This window comes from Erpetoichthys calabaricus, chromosome 16 (genome assembly GCF_900747795.2).
Source record: "Erpetoichthys calabaricus chromosome 16, fErpCal1.3, whole genome shotgun sequence".
Classification (NCBI taxonomy): Eukaryota; Metazoa; Chordata; class Cladistia; order Polypteriformes; family Polypteridae; genus Erpetoichthys; species Erpetoichthys calabaricus.
In genome coordinates, this window is record NC_041409.2 from 93877519 (window position 1) to 93902278 (window position 24760).

Below are 24760 nucleotides of genomic sequence, written 5' to 3' on the forward strand. Positions count from 1 at the left end.
CCCACTGCGCCACCGTGCTGCCCTCTTGTTAAGCGTTCGGCCTCAAAAGAAAAAGTCTCCATATAAACACTAACTCGTCGTTCTGTATATAAAGACGAACTCTTTCTGTCCAATTTAGTGACATTAAACTTAATAAAGTGACCAAGGAATGTCACACATGCAGAAGCTCGTGACTCTCAGATCGGCGTGGAGAAAAATCTGTACAGTAAGGTGGTCCGTTGATGTAACGGCATTTTGACAGATTATTCTGTGACCCACCCTATAAACTAAATTATGCAGTAATACACCGAACACCTCCTTCCCAATGTCGGCTGCAGTTCTATGCTCAACATTTTTACCTCCATTCCTGTGGTTGGAGGGATTCGGTGGAGAAACTATTCATCAAGAAGCTCGTCCACCCCGTTTCGTAATCCTACCTCACTGATCGTCTCCTTTCGGCAGCTTTCAACCGGGGATTGCCTGTGGGAATCTGTGCCTCTAAGCGCAGAGCTCCGAAGACTTTGGTTCAAATGTTCTACCTGTCACTGCCCCAGCGGTTTCCTGTTCTGCACAGTTTAGGTTGATTGGCAACGTAAAAGGTGGTCGTAAGTGTGAATTGACTCTTTATTTAGGGCTGCTTCGTTGAACTGGTTATAAAGATAACCTCCGGTATCCCTCAACCCTGTACAGAGAAAGTTTATATTTTATAATTATGCTTATTTCTTATACGATATGATAAGGCTTTGCGTTTAGAGCCGGTCAGTGTCCAACCCGCTATATCAGGGTCACGGGGGTCTGCTGGAGCCAATCCCAGCCAGCACAGGGCAGGAACAAATCTCGGGCAGGGCGCAAATCCCACCACAGGGCACACACACACACACACCTAACCTGCATGTCTTTGGACTGTGAGAGGAAACCTACGCAGACAAGGAGAACATGCAAACTCCACGCAGGGAGGACCCGGGAAGCGAACCCAGGTCTCCTTACTGCGAGGCAGCTTTGTTTTAGGGGCTCTGAACCCTTACTGGAGTTTTAAATATTACACTTCTTGCATATTTGAATTCATGGTCAGAAGGAGCTGTGGACAGTGAGACACAGGGCAGAGATCCAAAGATGTTTCTCTGTATTATTCATCCCATAGCTCTGTTTATGCGAGTCTCCTTCTGTACAAGACGTCCCCACAACATTATTATTGGCTGATTTTTGAGCTTTTTCCTCTCACCACTGCGCCACCGTGCCACCCCTTGCGTTTAGAGTTTGTCTGTAAAGTAAGTTAATTAGCGCCTAAAATCAGTGTTCTGTGATACAGATGGATCGAAAGGTACTTATAGTAAGCCTAATAACAGTGTTGGAAAGTGGAACTATTTATTTTTATAATAAATCCATTTTCCAACCCGCTGAATCTGAACACAGGGTCACGGGGGTCTGCTGGAGCCAATCCCAGCCAACACAGGGCACAAAGCAGGAATCAATCCCGGGCAGGGTGCCAACCCACCGCAGATTTATTTTTATAATATATTTTTAAAAGTATCTGCTTTTTGATGTGGTAAATATGCAACTTTTTAATTTATTTTTTATTTTTTTGCTGTTGCGGTTTTATTTTATTCTCTTCAGATCAGGCATTATATAATTAAAAATGATCTCGGTATCGCAGTGTTGCTGTATGTGTAAAATACAATACTTCTGAATGAACGCACAGAAATGTGAGACGGCCTGTTTGCTGCCAGCAAAACCAAAGTAAATCCAGGAATAAACGGACACGCTGCTAGTTTCACAGAAACAAGGTCGGGAGGCAGTGTGATGAGAGAACGGAAGGACAGACGGATCGCCCTGCAGGAACAATCAATTCTTAATTATTGCACACTGATAATTAATTTCGACGAATAGAAAGCGAGCAGAACAGTGCGGTCGGTCAGTTTCTTTAACCAGCTGGGGTGGAAGGGTGCCTTCTGAAGAGCCCACTTAAACGGTGCGCAGGTTAGGAAGATGTCAAGTGAAGTCGTTGCTTGGGTTTCTCTGCTGTACCCAAATGAGGAAACGTAACATTAAGTTTGATCTGTCTGTTCGATATCGTAGGGGTTCATGCTGACGGCGCACGGGGACTTGGGTCCAGTCACTGCATGTGCGTGTTTCCCCATTGTGCCCAGGTGTTTTGTTTGCCTCTCACACTTAAATGATGGGCGCCTTCGTTTGATTTGATACAATAATTGGTGCCAAGTGCTTGTGCCCTGTGGGCTTGAGTTTCGGCCATTGTTTGCGGCTTCGCTCGTAGTGCGCCTTGAGCTCAAGCTGTTCTGATTCTGAGAGCAGTGAGTTCAGAAAATGGGCAAAGAGATATTTAGCCTAGAATTGACAGCTGTAGTTTATTCATTTATTCTCTAGCCCATTATCCGGGTCATGGCTGCGAGTATCATTTGCCCGTCCGCCTAATACAGCAGGTCTTTGGGATACGTTTAGTGGGTAAGCAGAGCATCAAGAAGAAACCCCACGGACACACGGGGGAAAGTGCAAAGTCCAACCCGGTTCGAACGTGGATGGGGCTCAGAGCTGCGAGGCTGCAAACTCTGCACCGTCACGTGTTCATTTAGACTACTGAAGAAGATGAAGATGAACCTGTCGATTTATGCTTCAGGTCCAAACCAGAGGAAGTCTTATCTGTTTGGTCATTAACTTCCTGAATGTTTATTTTATGTCCGTGCGACCCTATTAGCGTAATGGGGTTCTGCTAGCACTTTGGAAAGACCTGCCTAAACAGTGTCTGCAGGGAACTTCCATCATTCGCACCATTTAAATCAAAACTGAAGACTGGCCATCTTAGAATAGTGTAGTGTATAGACTCCTATCAATTATGGAGAATCCACTAAACAGGAACATCTCCAGACAGAGGAGCAGCTTCAGCGACAGACTGCTGTCACCGTCCTGCTCCACTGACAGACTGAGGAGATCGTTCCTCCACCACACTATGCGATTCTTCAGTTCCACCCGGGGGGGTAAACGTTAACATAAGTTATTGTCTGTTTTTACCTGCATTGTTATCACTCTTTAATTTAATATTGTCTTTATCAGTTTGCTGCTGCTGGAGTAGGGGAATTTCCCCTTGAGATTAATAAAGTATCTATCTATCTATCTATCTATCTATCTATCTATCTATCTATCTATCTATCTAGCTATCTATCTATCTATCTATCTATCTATCTATCTGTCTATCTATCTATCATATAGCGCCTTTCACATCTATCTATCTATCTATCTATCTATCTATCTATATAGCGCCTTTCACATCTATCTATCTATCTATCTATCTAATAGTAGAGACATTTGAGCTTAGCTTAAATTAATCTTGTTTAGTTAACCATTTCATCTTTTTTTTTTTTAATAAGGCATCTGCCAAAATTAATTTGTCATTTGCCTACAGAACCATTTTTAGAATACATCCTGACTATGGACAGTTAAAATGTATATTCTTGAAAAGAGCCTGTATGTGTGTGTGTATACTGTATGTAATGTGCATTGCATTAGCATCTTAAAACAAATGATCAGAATGAAGGCACTGAATGGATTGTATTAATTTTTGTAAATGTTAGCATAACATCCTCAGAACAACTTTATTCAATCGAGGTTCACGGGGAGTGCAGAACCTATTTGACAATGTTGGGTTTTAGACAGGGACCTGTCTGCCACAAAGACCCCTCAAAAACAAACCAGCACCCACATGGTGTTAATTTAGAGTCACCAGTTAACTTAACACGCACAACTCTGAAGACATGGCAGATAACCCAGAGGAAAGCCCACACAATGTGCCAGCTCAGTGCACACACACTCTTAAATACAATGGGTCCTCATAGAGCCATTGCTTGACAAAGAACCATTTTGTTCTGAAAAGGGTTCTTTGCATATAAAATATGGTCCTTTGAGCTTTGAAAGGTTCCTAATATGCGGACAAAGCAGAATCTTTAATATATAGTAGACAGGATACCAACAGATCAAGAAAACCTGAACTTCATCTATGTTGTTGTGTGCACAAACCCACTGTTTTTTCAAAGATCTGTTACCATCTATTTGTGGAGCTCATAAATTAATAGAGGTTCTTTCTGGTACTTTCTTGTGGATGGTTCATTTGGAAACCACAAAATGTTCTCCTACGGCATTGCTCTGAAGAGCCACTCTGGCACCTTTATGTTTAAGAGTGTAAACAAGGACTGGGTGTGGAATTTGAACCAAACACATTTGTATACCACCATTCCCAAAATCACATTCACTTAACCATGTATTGACGAGGACGGAAGGGCAGCACTGGGTTAGACCTTGGCCCGATTACTCTTGTAATTGTTCAAGTGAATGAGTGTACCCACTGAGGGATTGATGCCTTGTCCCGGTTTAGTAGATCCCTGGAGCCAGCTGTCCGTTTCCCATCCCACTTGTCCTGTACCCGTAGGAAGCCACACAGGATGAAGTGCAGGAAGCAGTCCTGGATAGGGAGTCAATCTGCCACACCTACACTCACACACACACACACACACACTTACACTCAAACACACACACGGAGCCAAATCAGAGTCACCAAAAAATCTGACATGCTCACCTTTGGTCTTTCTGAGTTCCTAAACCAATATAATTAATCCTCTATTAAAGAACATGGAATTCAACTAGGGGAGCATCAGAGTGCAGATTCAAAATCAGGACCTGTGTGGTGTTAGGTGGGATAGGCTCTGACCATTTGAGTCCTTTCAGGACCTGGGCCCAGTCTGACAGGTAACTCATGTCTCAAGACAGATCCCTGCAGCAAGAAATTTACTCAAAATGTAGGCTAAACACTTTTTTAGTGGCATGCGCTTCTTAAAGAAGAGGACCGTACTTGTCAAAATGGCAAACAATTGACAATCTCAAAAGTGTTGACTGATACAACTCAGCTTTTTTTGACTAATTATCTATAAATGAAACAAATGAATCCACTCGAAAAGAAGCGGGCATTCTGTAAAATACAAACCAGTCAAACGTGTCACAATCCAGGTGCGTCCATCCACCCATCCATTTTCTGCATCTGCTAATCCCAAATACACCACGCACTCTGAAAATGAGCGATTCTGAAATGTCGCTTTCCTGTTATATTTGGCTACTCGACAACGAACCATTTCATTCTGTGAAGGGTAGTTTGCACATGAAGTTGGTTCTTTGGGCTTCGGAAAGTTCATATAAGATATAGAAACCTTTAATGTGTAGTAGACTACCTAAGAGGAAGAAAACCTGAACTTAGCCTGCAGTGTCATTATACGCAGTAAGAATCCTTTTAAAATCAGGAGCCCCTTGGTGTTTCACAAATCAGTTATCGTCAATTCATGGCATATTTAAGGAAACGGTTACAGATCTAAATAAATAAAAGTTCTTTCAAAAAAATTCCTGCGGGTGGATACCCTGTGGCATCGCTCTGAGCAGCCACTTTGACTCCTTCATTTTAAAGTGTGTAGCGCGAGTCCACGGCAGTCCAAAGTGTCCCTTTGCATGTCGTGCTCGCAGTTACGGAGTGGCTCACTCTTTCACGTCCTCGGTGTCTCACTCACTTGTTTAATTATTCACTGACTCCTTCCCTTTCTCTCTCTCTCCTCTCCCTCTTTCCCTCGCTCACCCGGCCCAGATCAATGAGACTCTGTTAACTTAACGTGCACGACCGTGAAGTTTTGTAGAAATGAAGAGGATTTCTGAATAATCGGGCGTGACAAAGAGATGCTAGAAATGGAATTGTGGCCCTGAGAGCCATGCGGCAACATATCTTACGATTAAAAGACTGCCTCTTTTTATTAAACATCTATCCATTAATATCCTGAACCCACTTCTTTCAGTATGGGTGACCCCCCGTACAGTAACAGAAGGTATAAACTCTGGATGGAATGCCTGCTCAACTCGGGTGTCACACACACTTTCTCACGCCCGTTTTGAGTATTAGTGTAACCCGACTTGCACTAAGAAAGGCTTATTTAGATATATACACACATTTATCTTGAATTGTCATATTAGGCAATTTACTTTACGATGTACAGTACGCATATTCGCAGGCAAAGCTACTTGGGGGGGAAAACCCACGCAGACAAGGGAAGAACATCTCCGTAAAGTAACTCACGTCTCTGGAGAAACGAGACCATATAATGCTTACCATTGCTCCACTGAGCCAGCTATTATTTCTAATCACTATTATTTCATTCCAGTGATGTACACTATCCACATCTTCAAAGGAAATCACCAGCATTTCGCCCCTGTTTAATTCTTGTCTCCGTATGAGGTTCACTTACTTGAAGCTCAACTGACTCGTCAAGCTATTCGTTCTCATTGCAGTTTTTACTTTCGGATTCCTGAACAGTCTTTCATCTCGCCAGACCCACGTTATTATAGCACTTGAACTCTTCGTACCGTGTAGACGGTGGACTTCTCAACAGCTATCTGTAAATACTCGGCTTTGACAGAGGCTGTCCGCAGCCCTTATGCTCCAACAAACACCCGACAGTCATCTGCCCCTTCGATGCCGTACTGTATATACGTTCATAATAGATTAGAATGTATAGTTTGTTCAGACCCCACTGGAGAGGCTTTTCACCCAGGTTTTGGAAAGGCAGTACCGAGTCAGTGGAACTCCCAGGCGCGAGGCAGAATGGGAGGAGTCGACGCTGCGCCAGAGAGAAAAAGTTAATGAACGATCATTAAGTTTAATTAATCTTAATGATGGGAACAGAGAGCTGTGCCATCGAGAGACGTGAACTAAGCGCGGTACTGTCCGACGGTCTGTAGCTTCCTCGGAAAAGACGCACTAAGACTCTGTCGCGTGAGACCGCAGCTCAAGGGACGAATAAACCAAAACGACGAGCGCCTTCTGCAAACCCTAGCAAAGATCTGGGAATAAAATAAGATGTGGCGGAACGCGCGGTGCTGTCCGCGGTCCTGATCTCATAACTTCACAGAGGAAGCTCGCGAAGATCCCGTGGTGAACATTGCGTTTTCAGCAGCGACTTGTTAGCCTATCTATCTATCTATCTATCTATCTATCTATCTATCTATCTATCTATCTATCTATCTATCTATCTATCTATCTATCTATCTGTCCACTGCATCGCTCAGGACTCTTCCTTGATGCCAGAAAATTAAGAGAGTATCTTCTCCTGTTGACCCGCGGATTGACGTGATTGGGAGGGGGCTGGGGGGTGGAGAACGCAGATACCCCCCACCCACCCCACCCCCATTGCCTCTCTTTCCCTCTCCTTCTCACTCTCTGTCTCTCACCCTCTGCCTATCCTGCACGTCTCTCGTCATCCTCCCGTTCATTCTCCTTTCTTCTCTTCCATGCACTGATTTTCTCCTATTCGTCATAAACCAATTTTTACACACCTTCGATTTTTTTTTCTGTAATGTGTGATATTACATCACTCCGCAACGCGACTCGGTTCATTTTTAGTTCTTTGCCTGTTTTTCATCTGACTATGTGTTATTTAGATATATTCTTTTAAACCGATTTCGGCGTTGCGTCGCTGCTGCGGATAAATTTTTTTTTTATAAGGCTGAAGAAGTCGCAGAGATATCTAGCTGGCGGCTTCCTTCCTAACCTTAGAATGAAATGTTTTTATTCCTTTGTAGCTGGCAAATGAAAACGTTTCGTGCAATTGCTTCTGCACTGAGTGGGCGAGAAATACTCTTTGGAATTTTTGTGCTTATTAGATGGACAGCTCACAGTCCTGCAGGGAGAACAGCCCTATCAGCTTAATCGGAGCACAAATGCTCGCGCAGCGCTTTGGAGCCCCTTGATGGTGTTCTTCCCTCGCTCGTTTTTTTTTCTGCCTTTATTTCATTATTCCTTCTGGACGTTAAAGCAGGACGTCTTTCTTATTTCCCTGCACCTCACTCGCCTGCTCTATCGCCCTCTTTCGTTTCCTCACTCACACACTCTCTCTCTCTCTCTCTCCCGCTCTCTCTCTCTCGCTCTCTCTGTCCTTTTTGCCGCCTTTGTCGAAATTCGCCGCATTGCCGAGTTGTTAAGAATTTAACATTGAGCCGGTGAGCTCTGCAAAGATAGCGCCGCACAGCGCCGCGCAGATCGTCACCTCGGGTAACCGGCCAAGAAGGTGAGTTTGGAAACCTACTCTATGTCTCTGTTTATTATTAATCACCGGGAGTCCTCACGATCGGTTCCCTCTTGGAATACGTGTGTCTCTGTGCACATGTATGTCTGTGCATGTGTCTTTGCGAACAAACACAACCACTCATTTATATATGTATATCTATATAGACATATATAAATAGAGAGACAGATAGATAGATAGATAGATAGATAGATAGATAGATAGATAGATAGATAGATAGATAGATAGATAGATAGATAGATAGATAGATAGATAGATAGATAGATAGATAGATAGATAGATAGATAGACGGCTGTGTGTGTATGGTCGTGTCTTTTCGGATGGGGTTCTGTTATTTGGGAGGGAGTTTCACAAAATATTTCTACCCCCCTTCCTGGGGTAAGTTTTGTGTTATTTTAGATTCATTTGCAGTCGTGTCTATTTCATGTCTTTTGTTTCTAAAGTGTGTGATGTGTAGATTTCACCATTGACGATGACACGTGTGTGTGTATGTGTGTGTGTGTGCGTGTGTGTGTGTGTGTCCCAGGATGACAGAGTCCGCTTGTTCAAAACTATTCAGTCCTCCGTTGGACTTTCAACAGAAGCCGCGTTTATGTTTCTCTCAATTAGAGATGTGCGGCACGGATAGCATTCATGCGCTGCCGTGATAACACTGTACAAGAAACGGCCTCTTCTTTTTATAATGAAAGAGCTTAATAGGAGAGGCACAAAATCGAGTTTTTTCTTCTTTTTTTTTTAAGAAAGGAAAACAGGATTCTGCTTTAAAGGACTGAACTCAATGAGCTCTTGTTAGCAACTTCTAAGAGGCGCTGAGGGTGCATGTGTTTTAACTGACCCTGAATCGTATTTATTTGATTTTATGGTTAAAACTGACATTGGTTGTAAAAAAAAAAAAAAAAAAAAAACGCATGTTGGTGACAGGACTAAACTTTAGTGCTCTCAGACATTTCAAACTTCAGGACACCAGTCTGAAGTTTGGTTTTATTTTTCTGGGCCGCATCAGTTGAGATTTATTATGTAGATCTACTGTCAGGTTCATTTCACTGAGGGAGGAAAAGATGAAATAAGAAATAGCCAGATAAACTACCTCCAACAGAGATGACGGTGATAATAATAACGATAATAATAATAATAATAGGGTGACACATGGCACAGTGTTTAGCACAGCGTCTTCACAGTTCCAGGGTCATGGCTTAAGATCCAGGCCTACTCTCTTCAAAATGATGGTTCTGTAATGGCACTTCACTCTGGGCCGTTTTAATGCATGGGCATGCTGGGCAGTTGCCCCGGGGCACCACAGATATAGGGTCCCCATGCTAATCAATGTATGTTGTGACTTGCTGAGTGGTTGTGTAGGTAGGGGTCCCAGTGCACTGCTTTACCTGGGGGTCTATAATGCTGTTAAGAAGGCCCTGACTTCGCTGAATTGTGTGGTTCTTCATAGAGCCATTGCTGGACTAAGAACCATTTCATTCTCAAAAGGGTTCTTTGCTTCTGAAGTTGGTTTTTTTTGGGGGGGGGGGGGGGGGGGGGGGGGGTTGAAAAGTTTCTTGATATGAGGAAAAATAAGAAGCCTGGTAGGCGGGATACAACAGACCAAGAAAGCCTGAACTTTGCCTATGTTATTACACACGGTAAGAGTTGTTTAAAAAAAGAAACCCAGAGGTATTTTCTAAATGTGTTCTTATCTCTTCATGGTTATGTATGGAGACTCCTATGAATCTAAAAAACACAGTAAGGGTATTTCTGGAACCTTTATGTGGATGGACCTTGAGAGGGAAAACAAAATTTGCTTTTATGGCTCCAGTCGGATCAAGTACTCTGGCACCTTTATTTTTAAGAATGTGGGCAACTGTCTGTGTAGAGTTTGCATGTTCTCCCTATGGTGAGTCCAAAATGGCCTGCATGGTACAGGTGTGTGAAAGGAGTTAAATATGATCTGCCTTGGACTGGCATGCTATCCTGGGCTGGTTTCTTTTCTTTTGTTGATGCTACTATGTAAAATGGATGGAGAGATGTAATAATAATAATAATAATAATAATGGTGATAAGATCTGTCCAGGGTTGGTTCCTGTCCTGTCTTGATGCTGCCACAGAAATATATGCAATAATAATTATAATAATAATGATGATGATGATGTTGATGAAATTTGTCCAGGGTTGGTTCCTGCCTTACACTTGATGCTTCCAGGACAGGCACCACCACTAATGATCATAGTCTGGATTAAGCAACTGTGAGAAAATTCTGTTGTTACTGTATGTTGTCATAAAGCGGTGTCATGATGGCGCTGTCGTTAACGCTGCTGCCTCACTTCTCCAGTAGAATGGCTTTAAATCCCAGCCTGTTCATTGTGTTGCACATTCTCATCGTGCGCATGTTGGTTTTTCTCCAGGTGCTCAGACTGTCTGCTCCTATCCCATGTGTGAGTGTGTAGGTGTATGTGAGTGTGCTCTGTGATGGACTTGTGCCCCATAGCTACCATCAGGAAGCTGCCATTGATGGGATAGGCTCTGGCCCCTTTGACCCTCAGCTGGTATTTAGTGATGGAGCCTCATTGATTCAGCATCTTGGATTTGATTTTTTTGTCAAGTCGCCGTCCTTGGAAGGCTTACCCATCTTTGAGTGAGGTTTTTCTTCAGCTGTTTGAGTTTTCTCTTGAAACCTCCAAAGGTATTCATTAGTTTGGCGACTCTCATGTCAGATTGGCTCTATGTGGGAGAGTGGATCTTGTGATGGACTGTTTCTTTACCCAGGATGGGTTCCTGTTTTGTACTCCTTGCTACTCTGATACGCCCTGTCCAACTCTGACCCTGAACTGGATTTATCAGGCTTGTGAATGTTAGTTCAGGTTGCAATAATTGGACTTCAAGGTGGAGAGAAGTCCTGCCCCAACTTACACAGAGCCTAATTTGGTTTGCGGAAGAGGTGTCTTCCCTGTGGAGTCTGAAGATTTGTTTCCATATTAAATTGAATTTCTTTCTCCTGATCTAAGACGTGCTGTTATGTTAACTGGTGACTATAAAGAGTGAGGCGGTGTGCATTGTAATGGACTGCCATCCCTTTCCAAGGTTTTTTCTTGTATAGTATCCAGTGCTGCTAGTAGAGAGTCCATCTCTCTGTAACACTGTGGGTGGGTAATACTACTACTACTACTACTACTACTATACTAATAATAATAAATACTACTAGCACTACTACAACTACGAATATTTCTGCTGCTACTACTACTAATAAATACTGCTGCTAAGCATAATAATAAATACGACTACCACCACCACCACCACTACTACTAATACTACTACTACTACTAATAATAATAATAAATATGACTACTACTACCACCACTACCATTACTACTACTACTACTAATAATAATAATAATTATTATTATTATTATTATAATACTTCTACTAATAATAATATTTTATACAACGGCTACTACCACTACCACTACTACTATTAATAATTATAATAATAATAATCATAAATATGACTACTACTACTATTACTACTAATACTACTACTACTAATAATAAATATGACTACTACTACCACCACTACCATTACTACGACTACTACTAATAATAATAATAATTATTATTATTATTATTATAATACTACTACTACTAGTAATAATATTTTATACAACGGCTACTACCACTACCACTACTACTATTAATAATTATAATAATAATAATCATAAATATGACTACTACTACTATTACTACTAATACTACTACTACTAATAATAATTAATACAACTACTACTACCAACACTACCACTCCTACTACTACTAATAATAATAATAATTAATATGACTACTCCTACCAACACTACCACTCCTACTACTACTACTAATAATAATAATAATTAATACAACTACTACTACCACTACCACTACTACTACTACTACTACTAATAATAATTAATATGACTACTACTACCAACACTGTCACTCCTACTACTACTACTAATAATAATAATAATTAATATGACTACTACTACCAACACTACCACTCCTACTACTACTACTACTAATAATAATAATTAATACAACTACTACTACCAACACTACCATTCCTACTACTACTACTACTAATAATAATAATTAATACAACTACTACTACCAACACTGTCACTCCTACTACTACTACTAATAATAATAATTAATATGACTACTACTACCAACACTGTCACTCCTACTACTACTACTAATAATAATAATTAATATGACTACTACTACCAACACTACCACTCCTACTACTACTACTAATAATAATAATTAATACAACTACTACTACCAACACTACCACTCCTACTACTACTACTACTAATAATAATACGACTACTACTACCAACACTATCACTCCTACTACTACTACTACTAATAATAATAATTAATACGACTACTACTCCTACTCCTAGTAATAATAATACTACTAATAACAATGGAGTAATTGAGTCTAATTGCTATCACCCACCCCTGGTCCAAGGTTGCCAGTACAGCTCATTGACCACCTGGAGTGAGCTTTTCCACCAAGAGCCCAGAATCAGAGGACTATTTCATCGCAATGCGTCCCGATTTCAAATCTTCACACTGCTTGATTGGTTTCCCTGACTGACTAAACCTCTAGGTGGACGACTTTTGTAAATGAATATTCCATGTGCATTTGCGTTCGCTAATGTAAAGGTCAGGCCAGCCTTCAGCCGAGGGGTAGGTGAGGAGCTTTAGTCTTTATTGCCAGCCTCCTGATCCACTGTGGCAGATGTTTGTGCCTTGGGCCCCGTGCTTTTCCACGCTCAGCTGTGTCCTGGAAGGTAGATAATGAGGCGGGAGGCTCGGTGCGGCGCTTCGCCAACAAATTAACTTTTTTTTTTCCTGCATTGCTGCATTTTGCCTTGGATCGGTCAGTCACATGAGCTCGGGGAGAAAAGGAAGTGGTGGACTTGTGTGTCCAGAGGTGGTGATCAGATCTGCGCAGGTTATGAAGTCTCGCGAAGGGAGACCCTCTCTGGTCGGTGTGGACATTCTGAGTTAGAAGGTGACGGTGTTGTTCTCCGTGACATTGTGTGTCATTTGGTTATTTCCTTGTCGGTAAGCTTTCTCCATGTCTAAGAACTTGAGTATCCACAGTGGACTGTGCTTTCATTTCCACTGATTTTGCCTAACCGGCACTTAACGGCTCCGTGCCCGTTCAGCCCACTGGGTAATTAATCCTGTTTGTAATTTCTGCAACTTCCCTTTGGGATCAATAAAATATATTTAATATCCCTCTTACCTACTGAAGCTGAATTCTGCCACCAGTGTGCTCTGCTACAAAAAAAAAAAAAGTAAAACATGGAACAATCTGTTTGTGTAGTTCAAGCTTTTAAAACATATCGGGGTGAGATCCTGCACTCTTTAAATGGTCCTTTACTCTGTTGTGGGGCTCCATGTCGCTCCAGTGCTTGACCAAGCACCATTTCATTCTGGGAAGGGTTCTTTGTATATGAAGTCGGCTCTTTGTGCTTTGAAAAACTTCGTAATATGTAGAAGAAACCTGAAATCTTTAATGGTGGGCTGCAGGACTTATAATCCCCTCGCTTAGCTTGTGAGTCCTTTTTAAAATCATCACTTACTGTTATTTCACAAACCTGTTATCGTCTGTTGGTGATTATTCACTGGATGGAGTCGGTTACTCATGTCAATAAATGTCCATTTATTTTATTTAAATTTTTACTTAAAAAAATAATTTTTAATTTTAATTTATTAATTTACAGATAGTGAAGGGTCTTTCTGGAACCTTCATGTGGATGGGTCTTAACCCTTGTGGCATCGCTCTGAAGGAACCGCTGTGGCACCTTGAGTTTTAAGAGTGCGGGTCGACTTAAGCTGACGTCACGTTACGCGACTTCAAGTCAAAGGAGATGTCAGACTTGATGACGACACGACCGCGTCACGAGTGTCATGCGTAGTTTCACATTCCCCAAGTGTCACACACTCTCTCCCACTTGCCTCGCACAGCCAGTGGCCACGTGAATTCTTTGAAGGGACGGCGAGTTCAGCCGCAGTCTCGGCCTTTTTCTTTTTCGAGTTTCCATTTCTTCAGGGTACGTAAAACACGCAGCGTCACACGGACCAAGCCTTCTGTCCGCAAAGTCCGGACCAGCCGTATTCCCGATCATCACTGCCGTCTATGCGTTGCACTTGCAGCCTCTCGGGCGCACAGAGCGCACCACGAGGAGTTAAACTGTTCGTATCAAACCTGTTTGATTTAGTTGGGGGCGACCAGGCGAGTCGGAGTCAGTCACCGGGTATGTCACATTACGTGACCGCAAATCGGGGGGGGGGGGGGGACTAACTAGCAAAGGTTACGGAAACGACACCTGAAACTGAAAATCGCTGGCAAAGTCGTATGATTTGACGTGCAGGCCTTTAGCTATTAGGGGGCTACAGGACTCAACAAAACGTCAAGTGCGCGGCAGGGTTGACTGCTTCAGAGGATGAGCCACATTGCCTCTTAGTGTGTCAAATTACACGACAAGCTTCTCAGTTTTATGTGACTTCTTCACAGCTTGTCATCATGGGTGCACTGCTCCACAGACGTACAGTTGTATCATCTCATTTTTGGAGCTCACCGGAATAAACCGAACTCCCGTCCATCTATTTTACTCAAGCCCTTTAACTGACTCCCATGCGCATGTGTGTGGCTATATATATATATATAACTGTGTAAACCCGTGCTGTAAAAAAGCCTGGGGTCCTAGAAACTATTGAAATCATCAGAAACCAAATTGAAGTGTAGAGATGTCAGGTAATTGATAGGAACTACTAGTACTCCAGGCCTCTCTCTCCTGGGAGGATTCGTTTTGCCGACGCACTCGCACGGCTTGCGTATCCTCGGAGGTGGAGCCCTTAGCCCGACTCCACCTCTCACTTCCGGACCGGACAGACAGACACACACACTTCCACACGTGGACGTTTTATATACAAGATACAGCAAAGTGAAGGCCTGTGATACGGTTTGTATATTTGTAGTTTGAAATCCAAAGATCACGTGTCTTCAAGTGTTTTTTTATTTCTAAACGTTCAACAACATCTCAGGTGTTATCAGCAGAGGATAATGATTAGACATACAGGAATCAAAGGCGATATATAGCAAGTGAGGGGTGGGGGGTTAATAAGGTGGGGTCCGACCACTCTCCGGCCACTTTATTAGGTACGCCTGCTCATCTGTTTGTTAACTCAAATATCTAATCAGCCAATCACATGTCAGCAACTCAACGCATGTCGGCCTGTAGACTTTGTGAAGACCACCTGCCGAAGTTCAAACTGAGCCTCAGAAAGGGGAAGAAATGGGACTGAAGTGACTTTGAACGTGGCATGGCTGTTGGTGTCAGACAGACTGGTCCGAGTATTTCAGAAACTGCTGATCAGCTGGGATTTCACGCACAGCCATCTCTGGGGTTTACAGAGGATGATCTGGAAAAGAGAAAACAATGCCTTGTTGAGGTCAGAGGAGAATGGCCAGACTGGTTCAAGCTGACAGAAAGGTAGACAAGAACTCAAATAAGCACTCATTACAACTGAGTTATGCAGAAGAAGATCACTGAACACACAACAAGTCGAACCTTGAAGCAGGTGGGTTACAGCAGCAGGAGACCCCACGTGGTGACACACCTGTCAGCTAAGAACAGGCAACTGAGGCTACAATTCACACAGGCCCACCAAAAGTGGACTTGAAGACTGGAAAAACATGGCCTGGTCTGGTGAGTCTCGATTTCTGATGCAGCATTCAGATGGTAGGTGAGACTTTGGTGTCAACAACATGATAGCAGGGATCCATCCAGTCTTGTATCAACGGTTCAGGCTGCTGCTGGTGTTGGTGTGATGGTGTGGTTGATATTTTCTTGGCACACTTTGGGCCCCTTAGTACCAACTGAGCATCATTTAAATGCCACAGCCTGCCTGGGTATTGTTGCTGACCATGTCCATCCCTTTATGACCGCAGTGTTCTGATGGCTCCTTCCAGCAGGATAACGTGCCGTGTCACAAAGCTCAGATCATCTCAGACTGGTGTCTTGAACATGACAAGGAGCTCCCTGGACTCAAGTGGTCTCCACAGTCAGCAGATCTCAATCCAGTAGAGCACCTCTGGGATGTGGTGGAATGGGAGATTCACATCACGGACGTACAGACGACAAATCTGCAGCAACTGTGTGATGCTGTCACGTCCATATGGACCAAAATAACTGAGGAATGTTTGCAGCACCATGTTGAATCTACGCCAGGGGTAGGGGGTCCAACCGGGTACTAGCGAGGTGTACCTAATAAAGTGGCCAGTGAGGGTATACTAGCCATGTTACAGGTAATACAACACATTTTTGAAAAGATCAATCTTTATCCCTACATGTATCTTCAGTGCCTTTCCTCGTATCCTTGAGGGTCCTAACATCTCTTTAGCGGTGGTCCCTCACTCCGGTGTGTTCCTGTAAAGCCTTCTTCTCAGGTTCTGTCATTCTGAGGCCTGTCTGCTTTCACACTTCTCACTTTGAAGGCGACTCTCAGCGTTGCTCCCACGCCTTTAATTCCTCTTGTGTGTCTCTTGGTCTTTTTCGATTGCAATCTGACTAATCAGACCAAAGCCATGCCGACCCCGGAGGTTGCACAGGTGGTCACACACAGCTTAGTGTGCAGTAAGCGGCTTTCTGTGGCGGGACGTCTCCAAGCAATGCAGAGAGTAGAAAGGTAAGAGAAGGTGGAACACGACGAGCTATTTAGAAGGTGAAACGACCCCACCACACTACACGACCCTCATTTACGTAAACGTCAGGAAATCCCAGCGAATTACAGACACACGTCGTGTAGTCGTCGCGCTCTGCGCTTCTCTCTGACTTGCTATGCCAGTGGCTTTCAATCTGTGGGGCGAAGTAACAAAAAGGGGGGCGCGAAGATGTGAAAAAAAGAAAACAAGAATCGAAAATATGAAAAATACATCAATGGAAACCAAAACAAATTAACTTCAACTACGTTCTGATACTAGAAAAATAAATATAGAGTTAGATAAATGTCGATAAAAGTTAAGTAGGTATAATAAAATATGCATCTATGATATATCATTAATTAAAAAAGAACAAATTAATATTAGTGGGCTCCTTTCAAAAAAAACGTTAGGGGGGCCGCGATTAAAACTGTTATGAAAACTCGGGTCGCAAATACTTAAAGGCTGAGAAACGCTGTGCTACCACAAAGTCAAACTGCTTTGATTTCTTGGTAGCAAGTTGGCAGTCGTCTGGTTGGGCTTATGTGTCTGCAGGAATTAGCAGCCAACGTGCACTCATCTGGAAAGACAAACGGTGTGAAATAATGGCAGCTACAAGGAAAGATCAGCAATCGAGGGCTCCGGACAATGCAAACGGCACACAAACCCTCATTTCTGTTCGATGTTTTCTTTATTTCCTTACCACTGAAAGGTAAAAAAAAAAAAAAAAAACATGGAACGAGACTCCGTGTTGGCGGCCGAAATGAGGCGACATGACGGTACTTTCGTGGCACAATGCTGAGTCTGCAACCAGGATGAAAACGTGCGAAGGAATCGCCTGGCAATGCCAAAAGAGTTTGAGCAACAGCGAAACGAGGCATAGCGACAGCTATAAGTCATAAAAGATAACGTTAAGATGCAGAGTGTCGTTAATATAACCTCTTAATAAAAGGAAAATTAAGGATAACGCAGAGCAGTGCACCAGTGAAGTAATACATGTACAAAATAGCTCAGTTAATTCATTGACCGTTAACGAAACTGCTTTTCTTGCCTTGACAAGACGCGGAATCTTGCATGGTGTGTTTGGCTTTACGGTGGACTGCATTTTGAATTGCAGGAGGAGTGAAACGCAGGATCATCGGGGATTTCTCTCCTTCATGAAACCCTTCAAAGACTTCTGGAGCTCCGTGAACAGATCAGCAAAGAAGTGGAGCGCCGCGTCAGATACGTGCGACCCCGTCAATTTATCTTCGTTAACTTCATTTTACTGTACAGCTTCGCAAAATCTCATTCACTCTCACGGCGCCACTCGCCACCTCCCCGAAACGCCGCAGGCAAGACACACACTGGGAGAGAACTGTATACGTCTATAGGCTGGGGGGCCGTTACTGCCCGAGTCGTGGACTCCAACTAAATTAAACTTACGAGGTGTACAAACGGGGAAGCTGTGGAGAGTTTATACAAGGGGGGTACAGTAGATAGATAGATAGATAGATAGATAGATAGATAGATAGATAGATAGATAGATAGATAGATAGATAGATAGATAGATAGATAGATAGATAGATAGATAGATAGATAGATGTGAAAGGCACTATATAATAGATAGATAAGAAAGGCTGTATATAATAGATACATAGATAGATATGAAAGGCTCTATATAATAGATAGATAGATAGATATGAAAGGCACTATATAATAGATAGATAGATAGATAGATAGATAGATAGATAGATAGATAGATAGATAGATAGATAGATATGAAAGGCTCTATATAATAGATAGATAGATATGAAAGGCACTATATAATAGATAGATAGATAGATATGAAAGGCTCTATATAATAGATAGATAGATAGATATGAAAGGCTCTATATAATAGATAGATAGATAGATAGATAGATAGATATGAAAGGCACTATATAATAGATAGATAGATAGATAGATAGATAGATAGATAGATATGAAAGGCTCTATATAATAGATAGATAGATATGAAAGGCACTATATAATAGATAGATATGAAAGGCACTATATAATAGATAGATAGATATGAAAGGCTCTATATAATAGATAGATAGATAGATAGATAGATAGATATGAAAGGCTCTATATAATAGATAGATAGATATAAAAGGCACTATATAATAGATAGATAGATAGATATATATGAAAGGCACTATATAATAGATAGATAAGAAAGGCTGTATATAATAGATAGATAGATAGATAGATAGATAGATAGATAGATAGATAGATAGATAGATAGATAGATATGAAAGGCACTATATAATAGATAGATAGATAGATATGAAAGGGTCTATATAATAGATAGATAGATAGATAGATAGATAGATAGATAGATAGATAGATAGATAGATATGAAAGGCTCTATATAATAGATAGATAGATAGATACATAGATAGATATGAAAGGCACTATATAATAGATAGATAGATAGATATGAAAGGCTCTATATAATAGATAGATAGATAGATATGAAAGGCACTATATAATAGATAGATTAGAAAGGCTGTATATAATAGATAGATAGATAGATATGAAAGGCACTATATAATAGATAGATAGATAGATATGAAAGGGTCTATATAATAGATAGATAGATAGATATGAAAGGCTCTATATAATAGATAGATAGATATAAAAGGCACTATATAATAGATAGATAGATAGATAGATAGATAGATATGAAAGGCACTATATAATAGATAGATAAGAAAGGCTGTATATAATAGATAGATAGATAGATAGATAGATATGAAAGGCACTATATAATAGATAGATAGATAGATAGATAGATATGAAAGGGTCTATATAATAGATAGATAGATAGATACATAGATAGATATGAAAGGCACTATATAATAGATAGATAGATATGAAAGGCTCTATATAATAGATAGATAGATAGATAGATATGAAAGGCACTATATAATAGATAGATAGATATGAAAGGCACTATATAATAGATAGATAGATAGATAGATATGAAAGGCACTATATAATAGATAGATAAGAAAGGCTGTATATAATAGATAGATAGATAGATATGAAAGGCTCTATATAATAGATAGATAGATATGAAAGGCACTATATAATAGATAGATAGATAAGAAAGGCACTATATAATAGATAGATAGATAGATAGATATGAAAGGCACTATATAATAGATAGATAAGAAAGGCTGTATATAATAGATAGATAGATATGAAAGGTTCTATATAATAGATAGATAGATAGATAGATATGAAAGGCACTATATAATAGATAGATAGATACATAGGAGACCACCCAAATGTGTTTCTCCATAATTCAGTACGAGGACAGTATCTTTTTTTCCAGGCCCACATTGCCCCCTGTTATTGCCCCTTGAGTGGTCTCTCCCGATCTACACATTGTCACTTCTTGTCTCAATGCCACACTTTGGTGGCCTAGAAATGACTTGAAAGCGCTCATCTGAACTGGCACCTTAATGAGTCCTAATTAGATAAAGCACTTCACATTAAAACAGAGGGCAGTAGAATCCTGGAGTAAATTTCGATATCTCTTTTAATTCAGAATAGTTAAGAAAGAACCAGAGCTTTGTAAATCAGAAATCTTTCTCCTTAGATGTGTTCAAATATCCTGCTAGTCCAGCACTCTTTTGAGAGTCACAGCAGGAGTCAAGGTGACAGATGAGCTGGCAGCCTTGTGCCTTTCAGCCATTGCAGGGCCACAGTAGCCACCAACACCCAACGCTTTCTGCCGTAATCCATAATGCAATCAGAGATCATGCTGGTTAAGCTGAAGTCACATTCCACCACTTCTAGGCAGAGGGGATGTCAAACCTGACGACTGAGTTGCTGATCTCGTGGCCCGAGATGTCCACTAGATATCACTGGGGGTGTCAAATTAGACGACCGCGTAACAAGTTTCTAACACACTCACAGTATCGGGAGTTTGCTCCTTTTTCTTACATCCAGTAACGAGCTGCCTGACGATGTTGTATGAATTGTCTTTCAAGTTATGGCGGTTTAAGCTATAATTTCTCCTCCTTTTTTTTTCATTCTGTTGTGGCGAGTAACACACGAGATGTCAGACAGACAGGCTTCTCTTCTGCTTGTCAGGTCTTAAACACCCGCACTCCTAACCGCTGCCTTCCAACTGAGTGCTCATTGGTTGTCAGCTGTGACGCACGCAGAGCCCGCCCCCGATGACGTCAGACTTGTTTGATTTGTCGCTGACTGGTTTTTGGGTTGCTGGGTACGTCAGACTACACGAGTGCACAGCCACAACGTCCAACTCACAAAGGTTATGGAAGTAAAGTGTGTGACTGAGAACTGTGTAATGTGACGCGGTGTTTAAAGGACTTAGCCAGGGTCCCATAGTGAGTCAAAGGGCAGACTGAGCTGTCAACTATGTGCATTACAGACCCCAGCCAGCGGGGGGCACACTTCCAGCCCGATAATTCAGAATGCTTGCAGCGTTGAAGTAACGCTGGTGATGGACTTTCTCATTGTGTGTCGTGAGCTGGCAGATAAACCTGCAGCCTTCTGATTGAAGGCCATTCAGCCTTAGACTCCTCATCACGTATAAGATATCTGGTATGGTGGCGTGACGCCGGAATGGGTTGTTGCATCATTTCCAGATTCTTGTAGCATCCCTTGGTGGCACCCACGGGAACTCAACAAGGCTGCCATAGGTCACAGAACCCTTGTGGTAACGAGCGATACCAGTCACCGGAATGGCCGTTTGTAATTCTGGTTACGAAAAATCAGGACACCGCTAGGTGACAAATGTCTGAACATTGTTTGTTCCGTAAGTCTCTCTTACATGGCTGAAAGCCACTTGTCCCTCTAAGAAGTTGGACGCCGACTGCTCGGGGGTTGCATAACTATTTAGCAGGAGGGAGTCTCATTCGTTATCAGAATTAACCAGACAAATCGCTCCACCAACTAAGAACGGCCATGCACCACCACCCACAGAATCGAGAAAGAGCTATCAATCTGTCAATCCTCTCCGTGTCCGGGCCGGGTGAGGTTTCCCGTGTTGAGTCAAATTAAGCCGCAGTCTCCACTCCGTGGAACAAGGTGTAGTCGGATCCAATGTTGAGGATGATGAACTTGCCCTATTCATCTCATCGCTCGAGTCTGTAGAAATTAACACAACTCTACCAATGCTCCGACAGACTCTAATCTATGATAATGGGCCCTATGGGACTACAGTTCCCAGCATGCCTTGAGAATGTCAATAGAGGTAGTATCACCCAAGGATGCTGCCACCTAGCGTATTGGGGAAGCATGTATTCCTGAAAGGTTGTGAGTCCAAAATGCTTTACTACCTCTGTGAAGTTTTCACGTTGTGATGGATGGCACACATGGGAAGTGCCCCGGTCAGGCTGGGGTGAGGAACAATACCCAGCTGGGAGGCCAGTAGGATGTGAGAACAGGGTGGGACAACCTTTCAGGAATACATGCTCCCCCAGTACGCTAGGTGGCAGCATCCTTGGGTGATGCTACCTCTATTGACATTCTCAAGGCATGCTGGGAACTGTAGTCCCATATTGCAACCTTGTTGAGTTCCCATGGGTGCCACCAAGGGTTGCTACAAGAATCCCTGATCACTATTTTGTGGGGCTTCTGTTTGAGCCAGAGGTTCTTCTAACAGGCTGTGCCCGGGTTCAAGATAAATAGAAGCCCCTCAGCCTCATCCAGGCAAGTTGGAGTCGGGTGTGGAGGATGAACAAAGCCCACCTGGGTGCTGTGAAGGAGAATTGTGTTGTGTTTTGAATACCAAGAAACCTTTCGTTAAGTAGTTTGTATGATAACACCTTTTATTTGTACTCTGTGAGGTTGTGTCTGGGGTTTGGGGGGCTGCAACACCCCCTAGTGGTCACACAGTTCTTCTGTTATTCCAGTGTTTCTCCCACATGTTTAAGACATGCAAATTAGGTTTAATCCCTCAAAGGGAGTGAATGTGCTAGTGTGCCCTGTGATGGACTGGCATCACATTAAGAGGCTGTGTTCTGCCCATGAGCCCATGTGACCCTGCAATTGAACTGAATGATCTCCATTCTGAGACGGTCTGGTGTGAATCCGGCCCATCAAATGTATCTCTACTTTATCTGAAATTGTTTAAACCTGTTTCTGAAAACAGCCCTGGGTGGGGTGGGATGCCAGACAGCTGCAGGGCACACTGACCCGTACATTTATGGACTTGTGTTTGGCCTGGCCTGAATGTGTGTGTGTGTGTGTGTGTGAGTGAGTGGCCTTCCCTGCAGGGTTTGTATATACAGGTGCTGGTCATAAAATTAGAATATCATGACAAAGTTGATTTATTTCAGTAATTCCATTCAAAAAGTGAAACTTGTATATTAGATTCATTCATTACACACAGACTGATGTATTTCAAATGTTTATTTCTTTTAATGTTGATGATTATAACTGACAACTAATGAAAGTCCTAAATTCAGTATCTCGGAAAATTAGAATATCAATTAAGACCAATGCAAAAAAAAGGATTTTTAGAAATATTGGCCAACTGAAAGGTATGAACATGAAAAGTATGAGCATGTACAGCACTCAATATTTAGTTGGGGCTCCTTTGGCCTGGATTACTGCAGCAATGCGGCGTGGCATGGAGTCCATCAGTCTGTGGCACTGCTCAGGTGTTATGAGAGCCCATGTTGCTCTGATAGTGGCCTTCAGCTCTTCTGAATTGTTGGGTCTGGTGTATTGCATCTTCCTCTTCACAATACCCCATAGATTTTCTATGGGGTTAAGGTCAGGCGAGTTTGCTGGCCAATCAAGAACAGGGATACCATGGTCCTTAAACCAGGTACTGGTAGCTTTGGCACTGTGTGCAGGTGCCAGGTCCTGTTGGAAAATGAAATCTGCATCTCCATAAAGTTCGTCAGCAGCAGGAAGCATGAAGTGCTCTAAAACTTCCTGGTAGATGGCTGCGTTGACCTTGGACCTCAGAAAACACAATGGACCAACACCAGCAGATGACATGGCACCCCAAACCATCACTGACTGTGGAAACTTTACACTGGACCTCACGCAACGTGGATTCTGTGCCTCTCCTCTCTTCCTCCAGACTCTGGGACCTTGATTTCCAAAGGAAATGCAAAATGTACTTTCATCAGAGAACATAACTTTGGACCACTCAGCAGCAGTCCAAAGGCGAGACGCTTCTGACGCTGTCTCTTGTTCAAGAGTGGCTTGACACAAGGAATGCGACAGCTGAAACCCATGTCTTGCATACGTCTGTGTGTGGTGGTTCTTGAAGCACTGACTCCAGCTGCAGTCCACTCTTTGTGAATCTCCCCCACATTTTTGAATGGGTTTTGTTTCCCAATCCTCTCCAGGGTGCGGTTATCCCTATTGCTTGTCCACTTTTTTCTACCACATCTTGTCCTTCCCTTCGCCTCTCTATTAATGTGCTTGGACACAGAGCTCTGTGAACAGCCAGCCTCTTTAGCAATGACCTTTTGTGTCTTGCCCTCCTTGTGCAAGGTGTCAATGGTCGTCTTTTGGACAACTGTCAAGTCAGCAGTCTTCCCCATGATTGTGTAGCCTACAGAACTCGACTGAGAGACCATTTAAAGGCTTTGGAGTTAATTAGCTGATTAGAGTGTGGCACCAGGTGTCTTCAATATTGAACCTTTTCACAATATTCTAATTTTCTGAGATACTGAATTTAGGACTTTCATTAGTTGTCAGTTATAATCATCAACATTAAAAGAAATAAACATTTGAAATGCATCAGTCTGTGTGTAATGAATGAATCTAATATACAAGTTTCACTTTTTGAATGGAATTACTGAAATAAATCAACTTTGTCATGATATTCTAATTTTATGACCAGCACCTGTATTGGCTCCCTCGGAACCGATAATACAGTATTAGGGCTAAG

General features: G+C 42.2%; 1 protein-coding gene across 1 annotated transcript in view; it reads left to right on the forward strand.

Moving 5' to 3' along the window:
• The first annotated feature begins 7032 nt into the window (after window positions 1–7032).
• The window catches only part of LOC114666661 (voltage-dependent calcium channel gamma-7 subunit-like), a 41651-nt gene continuing 23923 nt past the window's right edge, over window positions 7033–24760 (forward strand). The window contains exon 1 of the mRNA XM_028821597.2: window positions 7033–8081. The gene's annotated coding sequence lies outside the window, so the exon portion shown is untranslated. The remainder of the gene's footprint in view (window positions 8082–24760) is intronic.